A 25,008-nucleotide genomic window follows, 5' to 3' on the forward strand; every position below is an offset into this window, starting at 1 on the left:
TGATGTCATCATTGCTTTAGTCTGTGTCTTACACTAAATTTTAGATATTTTTCATTAACTCCTAGCACAATCTTGAACAAGAATATATGTTTCAGATTTAATTGCACACATCATTTAAAGAGTTGCATGGGATTGCTTTTTAAAGTTATGTGTTTAAATATTTTAAAGTAACCATTTAAAAGTAGCCAAAGCCATTAAGCAGTAAACCAAGAAACACTGCTAAAAGAGTTCTATTATTCATTCAAGTTTAGAAAATGACCCAAATCAATTTCTATCAGTTATCTGAAATGTTATTCATTTCTCCTTCACGTCAAAATGAAATAAAGTATAATGCAGCAATATTTCTTCAGAGAAGAAAAAGTCATCGGACAAATGACCACTTAAATACTTGGTTTCTGGGAACATTAAGGTCATGTCTGCATTAACAATGTGAAGACATAAATGAGACAAATTTCCAAGATGAAGTAAAGCTGAAGGCTCTTTTGCCAGGGCAGGCCAGCTGCCTAGCTAAATTATAAAACCATAATGTGCATGACTTTATCCACCAATAAAATGGGAATTATACTACAAGACAATTCTGTCAGAGGATGTTATAGATATAATGAGATAATGTCTTTTAAGTGCTTTCAGTGTCTTGGATGAAAGAAGATTACTTTTCCATCCTCAGTAAAGAGTAAAGAAGAGACTCATGATCACTAACATTTCACAGAGCTAAATGTACCTCCTTTAGAAAAGTGATGCTATTAAAATAATGATATATAAAGCTTCTCTACTAAACCTACTGTAAATCCATATTCATCAGTAATGACAGTGTGGATCTGTGGCTGTAGCTGGTGAGCATCTCTAAAATTATCAACTATTTTTATAAAATTAACAGCCAAATTCAAGGGCATTTGCTGCAAGGTTAGCAGTATACATGAAGAAACAGTATAAAACATAACACACATTCTATAACAAAGGAGTTCCTCTAATTATTCACATTAATAATGAAAGTTAATCCTCTTCAATGTGGACCAAAATTAGGACCTAGGATATTTGACTTACATGCTTTTTTTAAACTGTTATTTCCTTCACTATCCAAAGAACTCATTACATATAACATACTCAACAAATCTTGGCCTTTTAGTCTCTCTATTCTAGTGACATAATTGATTTTAGCTGATTCACCTGCAGTGAAAAGTATACTTCAAACTCACATGGTATTAAATTGGGCCATGCCCCTCTCTTGAACTGTCAGGCTTTACTTTCAGTATGGTAAAGAATTAATCAGCCATGTTGTCAACAAGAGATGTCTGAAGACAATTTTTATCTTTCTTTTTTTTGTGTGTGTGGCCTCAATTATCTGTAAAATTGATGTAGTTTCATACTGTTCTTGAAATCAATAGATCTAGATTCAGAAGAATTAAATGCCTAAAAATTAGTAATAAATGTCCATATATATTATCATAAAATTTTAAACTCCGTGGGAATAAATGTTAGTGAAACAAAATAATAAACCTCTCATAAAAGAACCTATTAATGCCAAAATGGACAATTGCTTGATAGAAGATTACATATTGTTCCTACGAGGTTCATTCAGAATGCAAATAGTAGTAGATTTTGCCTAACCCATAAAATACTGACAATCATAGATATGTTTTCAATTTGGTATTTCTCTACTTATAAAATGTGGAATTCTTTTCATCTTGCAATGCTTTGCTTAGCTGGGCCTTTGTGCCATAATCTACATATTACAAGTCTGCTGATAATTGTTAGGTTAAATAGGCCGTACAAAATAGACTTAAGGAAAAGATGATCCTTGTTCTGTCTCCAGATATTGGTGCATATAGAAAAGATGCCTGGCATCTCTGCAGCCATTTTTCAGCAGAAACGGGGAGAGCCAATATGCTGAGGATGAACAAACAGAGAAAATGTAAAGGATTTATACCATTGATGAGGCAACTGAGATACTGAACTGGCCAATGATGAAACAGTTTTATCTCTAGACTTTGTAATAAATCCTCTTAATGTTTAAGTAATTTGAGTTGGGTTTTCTATTATTTGCAGCCCCAAATAGGTCAATTTACAAAGGTACCTTGGTTTGAAAAACGTCTATGAGGACTTCAGGTATTTAATCAATGGATTTTGAGTTTACTGATGGGATTAGCAGCAATAGTCTTAGGATCTGCAGGAGTCTATAACTTGCTGACAGCCCATCTCCCCGGGAATGCCATGGACTGATAGTTGTGCAAGCCCAGAAGAAAGAAAAAGAGTGTGATTGGCGAATGACAGTGGCAATTAGGGGGACTGAAGCAATTTTATTTAGAGAGCCATTTCCCCTATTCTTTTTCTTTTTCTTGCGTTTAACAAACAAGCAATTGTCTCCTTATTTTGAGAGGCTGGTAATTGATTCTCTGCTTCGAGTCACCTCAATGACAATTTTCTTCATTCAGGCCAATCTGATCCAATCTCTGCTGGTAGCAATGGCATCTAGGTGGCAGCAGGTATATGAAGAAACTAATATTAATTTAGAAGTTTTGGAATACATAATTTTTGAAGACATTTTGTGTTCCTCCTCCACTGGCAAGTGGTTTAGGTAATTATTGTTCAATCCTAAATGTGTCTAAACATTTGAAATTTCTTAGAAACTCCAGGGAAAATGAACTTTGAAAAAAGGCAAGTTGTTCCGCTTATTGGTCAGAGAAGGACCCAAAATAAAAATTCCTAGCATTTAGAGGAAGCATGGCCTTATACTGTAATCCAAAATTACTGAGAACTAGAAAACTGGTTTAAAATATAACTTGCCTAGTATCAAGCTAGTTAAGAGCAAAGTTAGAATTCAAACAAAAGCACTCTTCTTGTTAGTCACTAAAAGTAATAAGATTAAGTCCATGCTCATAATCATTAACTTAAACAGTGTCTAAATTTGAACACAACACACTGAAAAGCAAAGAGGTATACAAGATCTTTGTTGCCCCAAAGGATGAGGAACCAATTTGGCATTGGGCAGTTTTGGCATAAGATTGGTAGAGAATAATTCATGATGCTTGTATGAGGATATAATGCTTAAAATAAATCTTTAAAAAATGGCTGAGAAGATTGTGGGAAGATGACTGAGTAGGAAATTCCAGGAGTCAGTCCCTTCACCAGAACAGTTATTAAAGAGGCAGGAGCTGTCTGAATCAAACTTCTGACTCTCTGGAGCCTAGTAAATCACTGTGCAGCAGCCAGGATAGAGTGGGAGGAAGAAGCTAGTAAATTGTGGTAAATATTGGTGAATTTCACTTGCCACGCAGCAGCTACCATCAACTATCTCCAAGCCTTTGGCAGGCAGCCAAGAGGTCCTCAATGCTGGGTGCCTGGTACAGCTTGCTGATGTCAGGGTGGGATTTAAAGACCTAGTTTCCCAACATCCAGGGGTATGTGGACCAATCACTGATCATTGCTTTTGATTAGCTACTTCAGGTTGCTCAGAACCCAGCTCTGGCTCTGAGTGCAGCTATTGTTCAAACCCACCTCAGGCAAAAGTGTCAGAGGAGATTTAAAGAAAGTACCCTTCTTCAAAACTTACAGGTGTTAAAGGATTACGTTTACTGGGAAAGTGCTGAATCTAAAAAATACGGCTTGAAAGAGCCATAGGAGAAACTCCTGGAGCCCAGGCTAGCCCCTCGCTCATCCTCTCCTCATTGCAGTGTGGAGCCAGCTGGTCCTCCCTTCTTGGGTCCCTGGCCTCCTTCAGGCTGGGAAAGACAGGAAACTCCTCCTCAGCTCACCCCTCACTCCCAGAATTTGCACTTCAGGAAAAAGCAGCTTGGGACAGCAAAAGTGGTATAAGAAACAACTGAGCTGGGTGACCTGGGTCAAAGGCTACCTGCGTTAAGTCTTGCAGGGGAGTACCAAGGAGAGGAGAAGTCCTTCAGGGTAGTACCAAGAAAGCCAATTTGCAAAGATTGTGAAGGGTGCTTTTTTGTTTTGGTTTGTTTGGTTTTCTTACCTCCTGACACTAAAGAAAATCTGTTGTGTCACCAACTCACTACAAACTTAAGAAACAGACATCTCAGGGAATAAATCCCAGAGTTAATGTTTTAAAATATTAAAAATGTACAGTGTGAAACAAAAGATTACAAGACACACAAAGAAACAGAAAATGATGGCCCATCCAAAGGAAAAGGATAAAAATCTAGAAAACACCAATGAAGAAGTCTAGGCTGTGCACACACCAGACCAAGATTCAAAAAAAATGATCCTCAAAACTCTCAAGGAAATGAAGAAAAATTCAGAGAAAGAACTAAAGAATATTAGGAAAACAATGAATGAACAATATGACACTATCAATAAAAGGATAGAACTTTTAAAAAGAAACCAAACAGAAATACAGGAGTTGAAGACCACAATAGCTGAAATGAAAAATTCCCAGGAGGGTTTCCACAGCCGATTGGAGCTGCAGAAGAATGAATCAGGGAACTCAAAAACAAGGCAATTGAAATGAGACAGGTTGAGGACAAAAAGAGGAAGCAAATTAGAAAATGCCAAAATAGCCCAAGAGACCTGTGGGACACAATCAAGTGCACTGATACACACATTATGGGAGTGCCAAATGGAGAAGACGGAGAGAAAGGAGCAGAAGGAATATTCAAAGAAATAATGACAGAAAATACCCCCAACTTGGTAAAATATGTGAGAATGCATGTCCAAGAAATCCAAAGAACACCTAGCAGGATAAACTTGAAAAGAAATATGCCTAGACACACAGTGTTCAAACTATTAAATGCAAAGGACAAGGCAGGAATTCTGAAAGCTGCAAGAGAAATGAAAAATGTTATGTACAATAGAATCCCTGTTATATTGAATGCTGATTTATCATCAGAAGCCATGGAAGCAAGGAGGCAGTGGGTTGAAATACTTAGAGTGCTGAGTGAAAACAATTGTCAACCAAGAATTTTATATCTGGCAAATCTCTCTTTTAAAAATGAGGGAGAGATTAAGACATTCCAAGGTAAATAAAAGCTGAGGGACTCCATTACCACTAGAACTGCCCTGCAAACAGTGCTAAAGGGAATTCTTCAGACCGAAAGGAAAGTACTCTAGACAATAGATCCAAGTGGCATAAAGAAGTAAAGACCCTCATTAAAGCAAAGTGAAAATTTAACCAGTTAGAAAACTGCATGGCTTTGGTCAGTCAAGATGAAAATACAACCAATTCTGACATGTCCAAATCAGTGATCACTATCCTGTTTATAACCACAATTTTTCCCAAGAAAAAGTTAATTGCAAAGGTAACAGCTGATTTAAGAATCGTGAGAAGAAATACAGTTCCGTGGTTATGAGTGGTTCAAGAACAGGCTGAATTAATCATGTTACTTATTTCATGAGATTCTTTGATTCTTTGTCCATAAAATATTTGGCTTGGCTTTGCTTTTATCTGCCACTTCATCTGCACCCCACTAATGTGTTTGTTGTATATCCTTGGGTATGCATCTATCTTAGTAAAATATATAATTTTTAAAATGGCTAAGAACTGTAGAAGTGGTTTGACAGGAAAAGAATCGTCCAGGTTGTTGGAACATCATATACAAAGAAAATAAGTAAACTTAATCACAAAACCCAAGAAACTGTCTATTCTTTAATATCTCTAATTCTAGTAGATGAATGATGAGAAATCTCTGTATTTCAGGTAGGAAAGGATTCCCCTAAGTATCAATCAAGTGACCGCCCTTGAACAAGTTCACATTACTCGCTACAGATTCTCTGATACCTCCTTTAGTCTCACAATACTGTTGTTGCCTGTAAACATTTCTGTTCCATATTTATCCTTAATTTCTCTGAAGGTAGATATATCTATCTCATTCTTGGCTGTGCTCTTTAAGATCATAGTAGAGCATCTGGCACATAACGATTCAATGACTAAGTGAATGTACTCATACCAAGATGATCTGTTTTTCTAGATTCTTTGTACTCATTTGTCCACAGCCTTCTTCAACTCTTCTTCATAGACAACAATGATAGAGTCAAAGATTTGGAATAGGAATCTGTTGCTCATTTTCATACAAATTCTAAAAGAGAGACTTTAATAGAAAAAGAAAGTTGGAACACAGAATATTCTGAAACTAAATGAACTATTTAACATTTTTTTTTCACTCACCCATATTGCAATAGAAATGAATACTGGAAATAATTAAATATGGGCAGTTAAGATCCAGATAATTATTTATTGGTATTTTATAAACTAGCATATTTAAATGAGGAATTATTCTTGGAAAACTAATGAAACTATTTAGTGATATTAATTATGGAATGAGAGAATTATAGCAATGCCATTAACTGAATGATTGCAAGTTTCTAATCTATAATTGAGCAACCTGCCCAACAGATCTACAGACACAGCCTCTTATCAGTGATAAAACTGACATTCTGATATATATATGAATTAACTCCAGTGTCTATCTCTCCTTTAGTTCCAAACTTAGATGAAGAAAAGTGATATTACTTTAAAGATCTGAAGACATTAGTTTAGGATACCTGTAAATGTGAACATCGAGCATAGAGAAATATATTTCTCTTAGGGATCTGTGGTGCTGAGAATGTCATTACAGAGGAGATTATATTTGAGTTGAAGCTAGAAGCATGGTTAGGTCCTCTTACTCCTCAAGTAGGGAGAAGACACACAGATGTTAAATGTTAAGGGGAAAAGCATGAACTGTAACATGGAGCAAAAAATGCAAAACATTTTCAGGAAATGTTAGGTCATAAACTGATTTACAAAGAAGCAAGAAGGAAACTGGCATGGAGTAAAGCAAAATGGTAAGCTTTTACAGAGGGTCATGCCATATTTAGAACTTTGAACTTTACTTTAAGGCCAAACAAACCATTGAGTCTTTCTGACCAGATGTCTGTTCCTAAAAGGATATAAGGAAAGCCATTAGCAACATCTATTAAGAAAATTTGGGAGGATGGCCCAGAGGAGCTACTGAAACAAGCTGATGAATGACTCTGCCTAAATACCTGACTTTTATAAATACTTCCATATCTCAATAAGAACTGTGGCAAACTCCACTGATTTTTAAAGAGTAAATTGAAATGAATGAATCACTGATGTTGAAAGAATTGCTCTTATCCTTTATTAAAGTTCAGACGGATTGGTCCAGTATATAATCAAAAAGGTCAACTGACTTATGGAAGAGACTAGATTCATATTTTTGTTTCACTTTCCCTCATGCTATCTTTATTTTTTTATTTTAGATAAATGAACATAATTTACCCTCATGAAACCTCTTTAGAATTTAGACTTTAGCTTTTACTGTTACTATATAAATACTTCAGACCTTAAGTCAAAATTCATGTTTTCTTCTCAGTATTCAGGAGTTGGGAAACTTAACTAATAATATCGCTGAAAGAGAGAGAAAGCATCAATGCATGGGAAGTTGACAATCTCTCATTACTTTCACGGGACTTTTCAATTCCTATCCAAAATCTATGCAATCTTTCTTAGACTACATTTTCTTTTGTACCACATCTTAGTTTTCAAAGCACTTTTTGCATGTCTGAAAATTTTCAGTCTGGTTTCGTGATAAAGTAACAATGTCTTAGGTAATCTTCAATGTTAATTATATTTCAGAAACTCTTCCATTATTCATGGAGATCATTAATAGTCAATATGTTGTATATGTTAATATTAAATACTTTGCTTTGAAATCCTGCTTCTCTCTGCTTAAACAGTAAATAGCTAGTTTTTTTAAATGAAATAATCTTAAAAACAGTCACTGTCCTTATACCGTTTTTATTCATAAAACATTCTTTCTGCTTTATATTTTGCTGGGTTAAATCTGATAATATTTTCTTAAGTATTTTTGCACCTAGGTTTATAAGGGCTATGAGCACTAATTTTTTTTTTCTTTTAATATCTCTGGCAAATTTTGGAATGAAGGACGTGTTAACTTCAAAAAATGATTTGGGAAATGTTCCTGCAAGAGTATGTAGGAAAACACTGGAAGGGTTTGTTTTGGTTTGGTAACGCTGATGAAATACAATAAACTAGAAATGGGTTGACTTTCACAATGTGGATTTATTAACTTAATTTCTTTTTATTTTTTATCATTTTGATCTGTAGATTCTATAGTGATATGCTATTTTTCATTCCTGATATTAGTAATTTATTTTTTCTCTTTTTTCTTTGGATCCATTTTGCTAGATGTTTTTCAAGTTTATTATGTTAGTTTTAAGAAAGCAACTTTGGCTTTTTTTTTCTTCCAGATTTTAATTACTTTATTTCATATGATGAAAAGGGTCAGGATATCCTCCTCCCATCCTACAAATTTCCAAGCATATTCCAATTTAAAAAACTTTTCCGAATTTTCCCTCTAGCTAAACTCCAAAAAGCAGCCACTTGAGAATAAACCAGGAGAGCATTTTATTACCCCAATAAAGCTGTAGGTTTTCATGAACCAAACAAATCTACAGAAAGAGCTAGTTTCAGTGCTCTTTTAAAGAATTTATTTTACACCACACAGCATGGCATTTTAAAGTACTGACGTATAACTCCCTAATAAGGTGAAGCAAAAACAAAATTGTTTATCTTATTAGAAACAAGATATACCCTCACTTTAGTCTTCAAACATTATTGCACTTTACTTTGATAATTTGACAATATATCAATGAAAACAGTATGCAGACTACTACTATTTTAACAAGAACACTTTTAAGTTGACATGACTGTCCTAAATTATTAGGTATGAATTTTACAAACATTACTTATATTAGCAATAACAGTGGAACTGGAGGGTATTGTGCCTTCTGCAAGCTACACAGCGAGAACCACCAGTAGTGTGGTGGAACTTGTGGCCCCTTCCAAGGCCACGGCTTTTGCAGCCTGCAGTCATCAGCCCACGCTTCTCTCTGTGCCTGTGAACTGGCTTGGTGATCCACTGGTTGTCAAGATTTCCTCTGAGAGTTTTATGGAATGAATCAATGAGGATAAATGCAAAGAATTTGTATGTGGAATCTTCACCAACCCAGTAAGAATTCAGGGTCTCAGCACCCTACTGTGGTGTCCAGCTTGCTCCTCAGCAACAGACTGAAGGCTTAGAGCAAACTTCAGCTGGTTGACATCATGACAGACAGGCTTGCCATAGGTTGCACCCTTAGGAAGCGGGAGTTTGCGGCCACCGTGGCGCACTCAAATCCTATGAATGACATAGACTTGCTTGGCCTTGTATCCCAGGCTGAGGGCTTTTTTAGGTCAGGCGGGATGGGGTGCTGCGGAGCGCAGAGAGTGGTGATAGTATCAGCAGCAGACCCTCGGAACAAAGCACATCACATTGGACTGCTTCTTCCTCCATAACTTCTGTATGTACTTGTAAGCGCCCATCCTGGTTTGCCTGATGGCTGCTGTCAGACAGAAAGGAAGGAGCCAACATTTGCTTTCATTAATTTTTTGCATTATTTATCTGATATGCTTTGTTTCTGCTCTTTGTTATTCATTTCCATTGCTTCCTTTGCTTCCCCCCTCCCTAGTTTCTAAGGAAGAACGCTAGATAAATGTTTGTAAACCTTGTTTGTGTATATAATCTTTTAAAACTTAAACTTGTGAGAACTGCTTTAGATGTTTCCAGTTGAATTTCTTCCTCCCAAAGATATGTTGAAGTCATAATCCCTAGTTCGTCACAATGCGACTATTTGGTAACAGGGTCATTGGAGATGTGATTAGTTGAGATGAGGACATACTGAAGTAAGGTGGGGCCTTAATCCAACATGGTGGTGTCGTTGTAAGAAGAGCAGAAGAGACACGGAGACAGAGACACACAGAGGAGAGGGCCATGTGAAGACATAGGCAGAGAGCAGCTACAAGCCACAGAACACCAAGGATTGCAGGCTCCCACCAGAGAGTGGGAAGAGGCAAAGAAGCGTTCCTCTCCCACAGCCTTCAGAGAGACCAAGTTCCTGTCAATACCTCGATGTCGGACTCCACAGTCTTTTAGAACTGCGAGATAATCAATTTCTCTTGTTTTAAGCCACCAAATTTATACGTTGTTTTTTTTTTTTTTTAATTTCTGAATATTGGAGATGTTCTATATATAATACTGTTATTGACTGATTTAATTTCATTGTGGTCAGAAAATACACTTTCTAACATTTCAAATTTTTATATTTATTGAGAGAATTTTTATGGCTCAGCATATGCTCTATTTTTGTAAGCATTTTATGTGCATGTTATAGAATTTGTGTCCATAATTGTTGGGTAAGGTACTGTAGAAATGTCAATTATGTCAAGGTAGTTGACTGTGATTTTCAGATCTTTTATATCCTTATGGTTCTTTGTTTTTGTTTTTTTTGGTCTAATGTACTATCAATCACTGAGAGAGTTGTGCTACGGTACTAATTTTGTGTATTTGTATATTTGTCTATTTATCCTTCAATTTTATTAATTTTTTTGCTTCAGGTATAATTGTTTAATCTTAATAATTAGTTGCACCTCTTAACAATATGGTACTTCCCTCTTTATTTCTGGGATAGTCCCTGAATTGAAGTCTACATAGTCTGGTAGTAATAGCATCACTCCAGTTTACATATAATTAGTTTTCCTGGAACATATTTTTCCATTCTTTTATTGTGAACATTTGCATATCTTTGTATTTAAAGGTATATCTCTCGTCAAAAACACACAGTTGGGTTTTTGTGTTTTCTTTTAATCGAGTCAGGCAATCCGTAGTTGCTAATTGGAATATTTAATCTAATTAATAGAATTATTGAAAAAGTTGAATTTAGGTCTTCTGTTCACTATTTGTTTTTCTTTGTCCCTTCTGCTGTTTGTTCCTCCATCCCTCATTTCCTGCCTTTACTGTGTTAAAGAGTTTTAGTGATTGAGTCCTGGGATGTCAATATGTATCTTTAATTCACTATGATCTACTTAAAGTTAATATTTGCACTATTTTGTGAATAATATTGAATCTTAAAACAGAATCATTCCAATTACCACGTCATTCTTTGGGCTATTGCTTTAAAAAAACCCAGATTTTGTGTAACGATTTTAACTTTATGCAGTTATGTATTATTTAAACATTAGAAATATCTATCTTCTATCCATCTATCTTCTCCACATATTTACTATTTCTATGCTTTTCATTTCTTACTGTATATCTGAATTTATATCTGATGTTATTTCATTTTAGCCCAAAGAATATGATTTAGCTTTTTTTTTTTTTTTTTTGTAGTGCATGTCTTCTGATAAATAATTTCCTCAGATTTCTTTTATCTGAAAATGTCTTTATTCATCCTTCATTTGCAAAGTATAGAATCACTAAATATATATTCCTGAGTTGATAGTTTCGATTTGCTCCCTCTCTCAGCACTTTTAAAATTTACTCCATTTATTTCTGGCCTCCATTTCTTTTTTTTTTTTTAATTCATCTTTATTGAGATACATTCACATACCATGCAGTCATACAAAGTGTGCAAACAAGCAAATTTAAAAAGCTACAAACAAATGAATTAGACACAGGGCACTTCCTTTCTTTAAAGGGTTAATTTTTTTTCTATTTCTACAAATTTAATTAGTCCCAGATGGATTATTGCTTCTAATATTTATTTTTAACTATTTCATAACATTATTATTTTATGATTGCTGTATGTGGAAGCATGAGGATGACCAAGATATTTCACATCATAAGAAGCCTCTATTGATGCATTTTTATTAATTTAAATCAAAATATTTCCTACCTATAAAGGCAAAATGGGCAGTAATAATAAATCTTTAGCCAGTGTTTATATATTAAGTGTCCAGAATATCCTTTTGTCAAGATAACATAATCAACGACCCTCTTTTAGACAAATACCTAGAAGTGAAGGGTTTTTTTTTGGTAGAAATTGTTTAAAATGGTGAGCTGAGGAGGGAGAAGTCTTAAGTCAAACAGGAAGAAAAAGAAAGACATTTTAAATAACAAATAACTCAAAGATTTGATTAACTAAAAACATCTTCTCTTCCTGTATGACAAGAGAAAGAATGTCTGTGGTAAAAGTATTGTACTCTCTGTTATCAGGAATCACAGATCCATCATAAACCCTCCCAAATAATCCAGGTAGCATACTTTTGTGATAGATTCTCTGAACTTCCCCAAACCTCTTATGAAGAAGCAACCTCATTCTTTACATTTTCTTCTGATGAACAGCTTTGAGGGACACAGCATTTCCAGGTGGTTTAGTCCAGTAATGTAAGTACTCAACTCAATTCCATACACTGGTTGAGAAGCCATGAAATGCAAAACATTTTGAAGGTGTTTTGTGTAAAAGTCTCCTGATTTACAGGCCAAAGGATAGGAAAAGAGAAGGGAAAAATATGTAGTGTTTCATGATTTTGTTGAATCAGCCCAGTGGAAATGCTTCTGCTTCAGCTAGATTTCCAGGGTGTACAAAGAGCCCCACAGAAGTGGAGGCCATGGGGACACAGACCTAACTGGGAATATCTGGTGCACCAGAGACAAGAACAAAACTTTGACATCTATCAAGAGTCTACTGTTGAAGAAGCCTATTCTTTTATTTCTTAAACAATGTATCATTATAAAATTAAAGGCAAATAAATATCAAGGAAAAAAGAAACTTTCACCTTAGCTTGCTTGCAGTACAGAGAAAAATATCAGCAAGTTTTCTAGTTTCTTGCAAACTAAACAGGAGCAAAAAAATTTTAATAATCTGAGACCTATAGAAATGGAATTCTATATATCTAGCTCAAATTACCTGACTGAAGACAGTTTCTTAAAATCACTTTTCCCTCCATCAAAGTAAAAAAATGACTTCAACTTAATGTTTTTAAGAATAACTAAAAACAGGATGTAGCTATATGATTTTAAGAGAAGCCTTTTGACTAAAAAACATACATTAAATAAATGTGCTCATCTATCATACTTTCTCAGAGAACAGTCTTCTATTTTTATCAATAATATAAAATGTTTATTTTGTCAGCATTTTTGATTCAATATAAATTCTATAAAAATGCTGCCAACAAACATAATCAACTTCATCCCAAGTGATGTCAGATATTTATAATTTTCCTTGATGCAGTCTGCAAATGTTTACAATTGGGTAGCCATATTAAATACAGTTATTTTCTGGAAGAATGCAATTTTTGCCTAGGCAATCATGTTTATCAAGCAGATTCCTTGTATATTACTTGTACCTTAAAGAAGCATTTTTTGTTTTGAACATACTCAGCATTCTGATAGCAATGCTTGTTTGTGACTCTTGGCTGAAAATAACTATGGCTGTAGGGAGACAGAGATAATTCGTTTCTTCTTTTTATTATTTTTGCAGAGAAATTATTCAAAACCAAAATTATATGCATGTTGACACTGTATATACTTGTTTATGGAAATGAATATATACATACCTATGTAGAGGGAGATTTTTAACGTCCTTAATTCTTCTCTTAAAACTCTATTCTTTGTAGTAATAATAGATATTTCAAGAAAACCTACTTACATTTATTTTAATTGCATAAATGCATCAGCTCCCAATCTGCTATTTGTGTGTCAAAGTGATTGTTTAAACAAATTAAGAAATTGATATATTTGCCCTAAAATAAAATTAAGTCTTATAAAAATGAATGTGACAAAGAATTTATGGAAATTATTCTAATTAATTATTTTAGCAAGAAATAAAAATTATATGTAGAAGTGAAATTGGAGGTCATAGTTGAAAAGTAATGAGGAGAGACCATTAAAACTTAATTTTGCAGTTACTTTTTTCAGTTTTCCTCCTCTGAAAACTGGGAGTACAGGTATAAGAAAGTGGGAGGAAATGGTAGGACAATTGATCTCCTCTGTCATGAATAGTAAAGGCTTAAAATTGACCTATGTCTCAATCTATTTATTAGTGGGAACAAGTAGGTGTCATCAAGTCTTCTGCCATCTTCAAGAGAAAGTGAAATAAAAATTTTGAATTCCTACTATGTATCAGGCACTGATCCCATAAACTGATCCCATACATTTCCATTAATTATCTCTTTTATTAACACGATACTATTGCAGCTATCCTTTTCAAGCAATATTTATAACAATTTTAATAATGAATATATTTACTTTCTGTAAACAATACAAAGGGTTCATACTACTTAGAGTCTACCTACAATTCTAATACCAAGAGATATTTGCCTCATCTATCCTAAATGGTCTCTCCCTACAGGCAAAGACTCACAGAACTGCATATGGAAAATAATCTAAACAATTAATTATAAATCATGTTACTGTAAGTCCTTTCCTTTCCTCTCTTCCTTCCTTGCTTCCTCCTTCATTTGTTCCCTCATTTCCTCCCTCCTTTCTTCTTATCTTCTGTCCTTCCTTCCTTCCTTCTGGCTTTCTTTTCTTTTGCCATTGCTTCCCCATAGTATTGTTTTTATTAGGAATTAATAATTGCCACCACATCCAAGAGCTGGTCCATAATATTTCATTCTGTTTTACAACTATGTACTGAATTTTAGATCGAATAAACATGATTCCAGTGTTGCTATTCTATTTGCCTAATTATCATTTGATTGCCTTAGGATGATACCATGGGACAGTATTCATTTCACATTTGGCTTCTAAAGAAAAATTATTACAAATGCTTATTTTTAATGCAAAAATAATAAGGTTTATCAGTTTCTCATAGATCTCTGATCGTCAGTTGATATTTAAATCATTCTCTTTCACAACAGCTTTACCATCATCCTTGTCAGTTGCCCTTTAAAATTTAAATTTGTGAGTTCTGCCAGACCCACAGTATTCACTGATTTTAAGTGACAATAATTTTACTCAAAATATAATTTTATTGAATTCCTGAAATTCTCCTTCTTTGCCAAGAAGGCAATTGGTTCCATTTCATTTTGTAACCACTCTCATTTGTATTTGCTTTTTACCGTGAGATATTTGCAGCATCCAAAAATTAGCAAAAGATTGAACTAAAATTGAATTTCCATGGATTGTTACTCGTACTCAGTGTGTACATGGTGTATATGTGTGGATATTTGAATGGAAACTAATTCTAGTGATGATATTATAGTACTAAATATTTTCATATTATAATTTGTCAAAGCTTCTTTGACAAATACTACACAATAGTTTGGCTTAAACAACAAGAATTTGCTGGTTCATGGTTTTAGAGGCCAGAAGTCCCAAATAAAGGTGTTGGCAAGGCCATGCTTTCTCTTGGAGTCTGTAGCTTTCTGGTGATGAATTGCTACAATCTTTCTTTGGAGTTCTATGACTTGCATCTCTGTCTCTATCACATGGTGATATCCTTTGTCTCCTCCTATGTCTTTTGCTGGTTTCTGGCTTCTACTGGTTTCTGGTTCTACTAAGTAACTGCATCCAAATTTCCTCTCTTTATAAGGCCTCCAGTCATAATGATTAATACCTACCCTGATTCAAATTGGCTACACTTTAACAGATAGTAACAATTTCAAAAGGTCCTATTTACATATGGGTTCACATCCCTACAACACAGATTGAGATTTGAATATATCCTTTGTGAGACACGATTCAATTTCCAAAAGATATAATAAAACTATTTCTTTCTTTTTGCAACCTTGCAACCGCAGGGACTCAGAAATTGGTCACTTTGATAATAAGGCATCTCTGTTTTAGAATTAGTAATACAGGTCCTGAAGCAAAAGGCAGAAATTCCAGATTAGAGGAGAGAATTAACATAGGAGCAAAATTAGACCAAAAATAAGAAACTCACTGCAATTTTCTTTTGCCAAACCCATCAAGTCTCATCCCCAATCTTCAGTGATGAATAATGAAGATTGTAGAATTAATTCTAAACCTTTGCTGTTGTCTGCTTCATCTATGTATATGGTCTTCACAACAAAGTGCATTTGAAAATATATAATCTTTCTCCACATATTTTCTTAGTATTTTCACAATATGCTAAGTTAACAATACCATGAGGTAATGTTATATCAATGTAACAAGAAGGGAATTAAGAAAAATAATTAGTTCCGAATTTCAAAACTTCAGAGAATGTAGATTTATGTCAGAGGGAAATGAAGCTTTTACTTAAGTAAAAATGTTACTGGGACTTTTGAAAGTGGATTTTTATTTTATTTTTTTAATAACTTACTTGTGGATTTTTCCTAGCTGTTCATGAGAGATTTTGTATACCAGGAAGTAGAGAAGATGTAAGAGGAGAGAATGTTCTAGAAAAGGACCAGAGCACCTATCAAAAGACCTAGGTTTAAAACAAAAAGGAAGTGAACATTGAGGGACTTGAGGAAGAATGATATCCAGTTTTCAATATTAACCTTTTTTCTACTCTATGTGTTATGTCATTCTTTCAATATTGTAACAAACCCCCACTAAAAGTCTTAAAATCAGTCCCCACGTGCTAGTGGCCTTGTGGAAAATAAATGAGGAGGGCTTTGTTCATACATGCTCAGAGTAAATATCTGAGCAGAGATTTGGAGTGAAGTTGACCAGGGGAATGAAATACCCCTCCGTATTACCCACCAAAATCCTAATGTATATTGAAGGGAGGGATAGGTTGGTTCTCGAATAATTTGGGAGAGATATCAGAGTAGACAGTAACCAAAGAAGGCTGGAAGATTTGAGGCTGTATGTCCTGACAGAAAGATACTACATAAATATTAAAGTCAAGAATCTGGTCTGCAACAAAGCAAGACGTGCAGTCAGTTCTTCCAAGACACCATTTGCTTGGACCACATGGTGCATGGGGAGTTGAAGAACAAATATGGCATTACCTGGCAGTGTTGCAAGGTACAGAAGGTGGCCCAGTATAGACCCAGACTGAGCTTCTGGACATCATCAGGAAGAGAGTGGGAGAGAAAATCTTGAGAACTGTTTTCTAAGGTAACCCAGGTTTGTTCTCTCAGTTGGAGAATTACCAAATCCTTCTTAGAAGAGTCACCTTTATTTGGTAGCAGGAAACCTGTTGTAAAATATTAGGGGACCCAAAGAGAATCTACCCTTTCTTGACAATTCTTTCTTATCATCAGAAAGAAAATGGTCTGATTGGCAATGCAAATACGTTTAATCATTGTTGCTTGTACATCTGTATTAATCATGTTAGATAGGACAGTCCTTTCTTTTATTAAACTATACAATAATGTGAATTAAGTACATATCAGTATTGTGTGTGTCTAAGATCAATAGATGTATGAGGCATATTTTCTATCAAAATATTTAGTAATTTACTTGTGGGAAATATATCATGGTGGAGTTGTTAGAAGGACAGGATTTGGAGTTTGGAATGTCTAGATTTCAAACCTGATTATGCCACTTACTAAATTCTGATGTCACATTGAGAAAGCTTACAAATATTTATTTATGCATTCTTTTATGCATAAGGCTGATTACAGTATCTGCCCCCTACTGGAGTTGTGATAAGAATTTGCAATATTCAGGGTAGTATTTCTCAAAGCAGAGCATGTATAATGCCAGTGAAACATAAGATGAGCTTAGTTGGTCCATGACAAAGGATTGCTAAAATATTGCAGTGGCAGCATATTTAATTATGTGTGAGGTGTGTGTATGTGTGTGTGTATGCATGCACACATGTGTTTTGATTGTGAAACCCATAATTTCATGAATACCTAAAAATGGAAAAAATGAGTTAATTATAAAGAAAAGCAAGCAAAAAACAGGAATGTCCTCAATATGGAAAAACCATGAAAATGAAATTTTCAAACTTCACTATGGAAACACATAAAAAATTGTCAGAAGAAGGTTATGTAAAAACCACTTATTCAAGTCCAGTCAACGTTATAATATTGTAGTCATTGTCCAGTGGCTCTCATATATGTTGCTTTATGTAACCCTAAAAGCAATTCCATGAGACGTGAATTTTCATTCACATTTTGCATGATAAGTGAACAGTGGCCCATATGCTTTGCCCATCATTACACAATGGGTTTGGCTCATCAAAGACACCAACCCAGAGGTTCTGAATGTCATTGTCCTTTTACACTTTCACTCTGTCATAACTGCCTCTTCAGATAGTCTTTCTTTGCCACAAATGATGTGTTACTTTAAATTGAATGGTTCAATAATAGAACCATTCTGAACAAAGAATTCTGTTTGTTGAATTCATCAGGCCAGAATACCTTTTAAATTTAAAAAAAGTATAAAATGGGAAATATGGGCATTCTAGCATAGGTAATTAACCTGGAAAGCCTAAATGAAAAAAACATTCCAGTAAATGTGAGGACTATATACTGTTCAATTCAATAATTTCCTTGTTAGAACAATTATTGCTGGAATTCTTAACATCTGTGGTTACCATTGACTTTTCTCTGGTTAAATGGGAAATTCTTAACCAAGGAGAAGAAAGGAAATAAAACATGGTTTTAATTAAGTGACTTTTAAAAAATAATTTATTCTGTAATGATGGTCCAGAAAAACAAATGAAATCAGAATCATAAGTGAATCAAGTAAGAAATTCAGATCACTTGCATGTAATTAAAAGGGTTAGTTAAATTTTGGAGAATGATAAACAATTATTAAATTACTTCCTTGTTCCCCTCACTCTAATATGCACAGCAATAAATACTGAAGAAGAAATAAATCCTCTCTTTTTGCCCTTGTTACATAGCAAAACAACATATTTAGGAAAAGATCTCAAGAATCATCTGAAAGCAGCGTGTGAGAGAGTGATTTACAGAGGTCTTTTGTAATTACTGAGGAAATTCTGAAGAGAAGAAGAATGTTTGTGTAGAGGTTAAATAGGAAAATATGCATGAGAAAATAAGAGGAGGGTTTTCACTGGTTCTTCAGAAAAAAATTGGATTTGGACTGAATGATGTCCAGATAGAATTGAAGAATTTATGTAAGGTTCATTCAAATGGGACAAGGTTACAGAAAATAATTATCATCCTATGATAAGTTTCAGCAAAACTTCCTCACAAACACTAAAAGAAAAAGAGTAAGGAGTGGGATAGAGGGCAGACTGGGTTGTTCCTTATAAAATCATTATTGAAATATCATTATGTATGTATAAGTAAAGAGAAAATTTTATGAATTTTCAGAATTTTTAAGGAGATTCATTAATTCAGAAAGGAAATACTGAGTAGGAAGAATGAACAGGAAAGAATCTTTCCTTTCTGTCTTTCCTTCCTTTCTACCCTTCCTTCAATATATGTTTATTGATATTATACTTCATGAAAACCCTTCTTCTGAGTCCTATAGAAGAGAAAAATATGAATGTGAAATCACTAACAAATACCCATATGTTAGCAGAGAGAATAATATTGATTGTAGTTCACCCTAATTCAGGTGGAATAGACTAAGTACCATGACAGAGAGAGCACAAATTAGATGACAATTCCTCATGGAGACAGAAAGGAAAGATTTTGTGGAGAAAATCAGTTAGTCAATGAAATGTACCTAGAGAGTTAACAGACCAAGATAGACAGAAGGTGAGGAGCAGGAAGAAAGGTCTTTCAGGATTCAGACTCTGGTGGCAAAAGCATAGTAATGGGGAAATTTAAATGTCTGTTCAAATTTCCCAGTACTTCAAAGTTCCTAGAATAGAAGGGACAGGGGGTAAGTGGCAAGGGTAAATCTATATAAAGGTAATTTGACTGGAGATTGTGTAGGGTCAGGGAGCAAAAGGAGCCAGACTATGAGCTTTTTATATTATTATTATTCAGTAAGGAGAGCAGAAAAGCTTAAAAGAGTTTTTGAACAAAAGAGTAACATTAAAGTATTGAAGCTCTAATAAGAAAGTGGCAGAGAAAGGATGGACTGAAGAGGAGAAGCTTTGAAGCTAGTACAATAGTAAAATTGAGAAGCAGTAAGATCTAAATTAAAGGGGAGGGAAAAGTTCAAAACTGGCACTAGAAATATCCCAGGAATAAAATCAAATGCGACACATGAAGTATAACCTTTGGTGACTCAATTGAGGCATATACTTGGAGAGCTTTAGGAAATAGCATGGGTATTTCTTTCGTCATTCTTCACTTTAACACATGATAAAAATGAAATTATTTAAAAATGCAATTAAAATTGCTTGATATTGAATGCATCCCGTGAAATGTAAAAAACAAAATAAAAAATGACGTTGAAAATCTTAATGGCCCTGACTTTTAAACCAGATTATTGCATCACAATTATTTTTATAGTCTTTTGAATTGATAACTAGCATCAGAGCTCACAATATAGTTAAATGTTTTTATTACTGACACAGGTTAAATGAACAAAATATGTTACAATCTGTTCCATTAGTTTCAACAGACACATGCTAAGGCACTGACTACATTTCTACATAAGGTTATTAAAGACTTAAAATTTCAAATTCCAAAAGATTTTTTCACTGTAAATTTAGACTAAATTAATAAATTTGATTTAAAAATATCAGTAACAGAACTAATTATAAAGATACTTAGCACCTTTATCTGAAAAAAAGTCTTAAAATGAAGTCATATTCAAAATTCATACACTCACTATCTCCTGAAATTTGTCTCTAAATGTCTATCATGAAAACCATGATAGTTGCATTTTAAATTAAACATCATATATAAGTGCAAGTTAAATGTAATTGCATAATGCCTCTTAATTACTTGTTTAATAACTGTCAGACCTCATAGGATCACAGAAATTAAATATGTGAAAACATAGTAACTCATCTCTTCCATCCCCTTGACAGTATATGAATATTCTCTGTTCAGAAATATGGTGTTTAACAAAGCACGTTTTCTATTCCTATTAAAAAGTTCTATTTAAATTACTTTGCTTTTAATTTGTATACACATAACAGCATTGTACTGTGGAATAAATTGATTCCAGTTATACTTTAATAATCAGACTGATTTTTGAGGGGTGGAGATGCTCAGGAATCAATGGATTCCAAAAATTTGATGTTACACAGGATGAAATTAAGTAATGCCATGTTGTATGGCTTGCCCTAGGTCATAAAAAATTTAATAGCAAAGCTTAGTCCGTATTTCAGGTTTGTGGCTTCTAAAATCTTAACTATACCATGTTATATCTTTGATTCAATTTAAGATTCCTAAATGGGCCAGAGGTTGCTTTGCGTATTCTTTTATAATCATCATGGACATAGTTATCTGAAGCTCTAGTTTAGTTTTAAAGTCAATTATGTTTATGAAATATGTATATTTGCTTTATTGGCTTTACATGCATTTTCTCATTAAATAATAAAAAACAACTTTCCAGAGGTAACATTGATAAGACTTCATAAATGACTCAAAATGGTTGGTGAAAGCAAAAGAAGCACCTTAAAATATCCCTAGACTTCTGGTTTGAGATACCAAGTGAGGATATGGAATGTGCAGTTATGTATGGTATATATTAGAAGCACTGTGCATGAGACAGAGAAAGAGAATTAACCTGGAGGTTAGACCCTAAGTGCACTTTTCCTAGTCCTCTGCTTCCCAATTGAATGGTTTCTTCTCCTGGTGCCCAAAACCCATGCTCTACCCTTTGGCTATTAAAATGTTCAAACCACAATCTCCTCTCCAGGGATCCTCAAAATACAGCAGTGCTGCTTTACACATTTTGTGTACCTCAAAATTTGCAAATTATTTTCATGGACTTTAAATACTTTTCTGTTTACCATAACACTGAGTTAATTGGACAAGTTTTATAATCCACATTTTGCAGATGAGTAAACGATCTTTCATGATTTAACTCACTGGTAATAGGCTTCAGACTAGAAACCAGGTCTGCTGCTCTCGGGAAAGCATTCTTTTCTTTCTTCCTCATCTCTCAAGAATGTCCAGAACTCTGATGGTGTTTCTAATATACTGCAAGTAATCAGAAGACTATGTAGACAATCACTGAAGAGTCATTTCACAATGTTTTGTGATAGATTTATTAAATAGTACAGATATTTTATAGGAAATTTGTGACATTCATACAGTTTATAATGATATAAGAAATTGCATGCATTTCTCTTAAAATATATTGGTAATGTTTAGAGTTGTATTTCTATGAAAAGTAACATTACTGAATCTGATAATTGAAAATGTACAGTGTTAGTAATGCTGATTTTTTGAAAAAGGGAAAGTATGAATCTAGCTCTCTGACAACTGTTATTCCAAAATTACACCTCAAAAACAGCTAAAATTGAAGAGGTTGTTGATTTTTGCTTTTGAAATCTCAAGGTGATGGAGATAACACTTATGACAATTGGGTCTCATGAAAACACATTTCATCAACAAAATTTCATATACAACTTGCAAATTTATGTAACAATTGGTATAGCTAAGTAGAGTGTTTTGAAAAAGTGTATTCAAATGTAGGACAGTTGTAAATTAGATTTTAAGATAACATTTTAAACATGCTTTGTGAGGAAAAATATGCCAAAAATATCGGTCGGATGAACCAAGAGTTGTGGAATAAGACTTATGTACATTAAAAGAGATCCATAATAAACAAAATATTTAAGTAAATAAAAGTTCAAAATCTGAATAATAAGATATAAATTGGTGTGTATTTTTTCCTCTCTTAAGTCCAAATGAGGAATATAATTTTAAGCTTGGACAACAGTCTTTGGACTAATTTTCATTACAATCATCATTTTGATTAGTAGAATTTTCAAATGACTGACAATGCAATTAAGCCATAAATTCTTTTAATTTTAGTCATCATTTGAAAAGAATGATTCCTATGATTATTTATTTTGCAAGGATACATTTTGTTGAGAGGGAATATTGGATGCTGTTAAATGTCCTCCATAGAGAACAATAGTTAATCCATTAATTATGATTCTGTTTTTAAAGCTTACTCTTTTAGTTAAGCTTATTCTATTTTTACTTGATCTTAGTTAATGTGCTATTAGCATAGACAGAATTAAACTTCATGAGTATGGAGAATTTGTCAATTCAATTCAATAAAATATTTTTCTTATAATATGAGAAGAGCTATGCTATATTCCTTGAGAAAATAACATAACTAATACTTGGGTCTTGCCCTCCAAGGCAAGCTTCTGGGGTTGCTTGTTCTGGGTCTGGGTTCAAGGCATGGTTGGGCCTCTACATTAGACCTAACACCTCCTCCAGGCTACAGAATGGAAGGAGGCTGAAACAACTGCGCACAATAGAAAAGAAGGCAGGAGTAGGTGAGTGCTGGGAGATGGCCTCTGAGTGTGTTTGTGACTTCTCCAGAAACCATGATTCAATAGGCATTAACAATAAAAAAGATTAAGGATGATCTGTGTTCTGTTTAAAATATTTTAGTGTGCAAATCCACATAAAATCACTGTATAGTCTTATATTATCTTCTACCTTTAATATTTATTGGTTTATCAATCATTCATTCAACAAATACTATTAAGCCATATACTTTTGTGCCATATACTTTCCTAGGCACTCGGGAAAAGTCACTGACAAAAGTCTCTTGTCCTCTTGCTCTCATACAGAGAGAATTCTGGTGTGGGTGCCTGAAAATAAGCAAGTAAATTATATTGTATTTTATATGATGATAAGGACTAGAGATGAAAACTAAAATATGCATCAAGCACTGAATCCTGGATACAAGGGAAGTTTGAAAACTCTAGTTATTCAATCTTCAACTCCTGCTATAAAAAGAGAGCATAGGAGACTTTGGGAGCAAATGCTGGGTGCCCCAAGAAATAATATCCAGCAAAGTATATGCCACCTTGACCAATATTTAAAATTCCAAACAGCAACAATGCCAAAACGAACATTATTCTTTCTAGAATAATTGTGATATAATGACACACTTGCCTGGTCTTTGTCCCCAGTTCCTGGGGAAGCTGCCTGTGCTAAGGGTGTCTTGTGTTCTGCAGGGTGGGCCCAGAACCATACATGCTGGTTGCAGGACTAGGTCAGTCACACCTGCAGTCTTAGGACAGGGACTGGCCACACCAGAAAGACTAACCAGATGGCTAGTGGGTTGGGGCTTTAGGCATCTCATATCAGCTCTCTCCCCAGACTTCTGGGAGCAGAGTGAGGCTGCAGACTGAGTTCAACCAGCTAGACATTGATAATTGCGTCAATTATGTCTACATATTGAGACCCCATATAAATGCAGGACACCTGAAGTCACGAGGAGTTTCTACAATCAGTAAGATTTATCTCTGTGCCAGGAGGGCAACACATTCTAACTCCATGTGGAGAGGACACAGAAGCTTACATTTGAGACCCTTCCAGACCTTGCCCTCTGTATTTCTACTTGCGGTTTCTTTTTAGTATTCTTTTACTATAACAAATATATAATCATAAGTATAGCACTTTCAATGGGTTCTGTGAGTAGCTCTAGCAAATTATGGAAGCCAAGGGGATGGCGGGAACTCCCAAATTTGTAACTAGTTGGTCAGCAGGCAGATGGCATGGGTCCCCAGACTCGCCACTGGAACCTGAAGGACGATCTTGTGGAAGGTTGCCCTTAGCCTGTGGAGTCTGGCCTAACTCCAGATAGCTGGTCAGAACTAAACCGATTGGAGTTATTGCAATATTTGTAGTTGGTGTCAAAAGCTGTTGTGGAAGTTGTAGATGTTTCTGATACCTACACAATAATATTACAATTCCTCCTATGATTTTCTCTTCTCTTCCTCAAAATAGGGACCCAAAGTTTGATCTGTCACCAAACACATCCTTGAGTGATGTTCACTTCTCTTTATTTTCAGTTGCAACTCCGTTTTGATTTTTTAGTCTCTAAAAACTAATTTACATGCTAAACCACCTACACCATTTGTAAAATAGTAAATGATGATTAAGGAAAGAGACATTGACTAATATATACCAAAATATGCATAATAAAACAAAGAAGAACATATGCAGAGCTATTGAAGTTCTCTTCTGTTTGGTCACAAGGTTGTATTTTTCATTTTTAACTTTCTTTTTCCACTAACTATTCTTTGTACGCTTGCCTCCAGCTAGCACTCATTTAAAAATTCATTCTTGAAGAGGCTGGAGATTTTAATTGTCCTGTCTTTATTGAGTTGAGGGAATATTAAGAGGTACACCAGAGACTCTCCTGAGTTTCAGACCTATGCCCCACTGTTAGGGAGTATTGTATTGGACATTGTGCCAGTTATTCAATGATACAGCATTTCGACAGTAGT

At 34.4% G+C, this 25,008-nt stretch overlaps 1 pseudogene; it reads right to left on the minus strand.

Annotated features, from left to right (window-relative positions):
* Positions 1-8,732: 8,732 nt before the first annotated feature.
* Positions 8,733-9,343, minus strand: LOC119530483 (annotated as a pseudogene).
* Between the last annotated feature and the right edge of the window lie 15,665 nt (positions 9,344-25,008).

This window comes from Choloepus didactylus, chromosome 3 (assembly GCF_015220235.1).
Source record: "Choloepus didactylus isolate mChoDid1 chromosome 3, mChoDid1.pri, whole genome shotgun sequence".
NCBI lineage: Eukaryota > Metazoa > Chordata > Mammalia > Pilosa > Megalonychidae > Choloepus > Choloepus didactylus.